This window comes from Solanum pennellii, chromosome 1 (genome assembly GCF_001406875.1).
Source record: "Solanum pennellii chromosome 1, SPENNV200".
In the NCBI taxonomy this organism is placed as follows: domain Eukaryota; kingdom Viridiplantae; phylum Streptophyta; class Magnoliopsida; order Solanales; family Solanaceae; genus Solanum; species Solanum pennellii.
In genome coordinates, this window is record NC_028637.1 from 10,125,997 (window position 1) to 10,126,487 (window position 491).

Genomic DNA, 491 nt, shown 5'->3' on the forward strand with positions numbered 1-491 from the left:
TATATATATATATATATTATTCAATTTTTTACAAATTTAAATGTTTACTCGTGCATACCCAAAATTCGAGAATGTACCTTCTTTTAAATTGGTCTCTAATAAAAAAGTATTATTTTGTGATAAGTACTTTTTAATATAATAGTGGTAAGTTCCATATCCATCAAAATAATTATATTCGCTAGTCAATTATATTAAATTATTGTTCATTTTTTCAAAACTCTAACGCAACATACCATTCATTTAGAGATGATATTACCAGAAATTGTGTGTAAAAATGGAGTGTAAACCATCAAAAATACATTTAAAATATTCTAAATTTTTGAATATTGTATTTGACCCTTTAGATATATGAGTTTTCTAATTGAACTATTATCAAGTATCAAATTTTTATTTTGCCAACCTAGTACAAAAAATGAACAAGTTGAGATGTCATTCGATAAAACATATGGTGATAGGTAAGATAGAAAACACATACATACGAAACTAAAAAT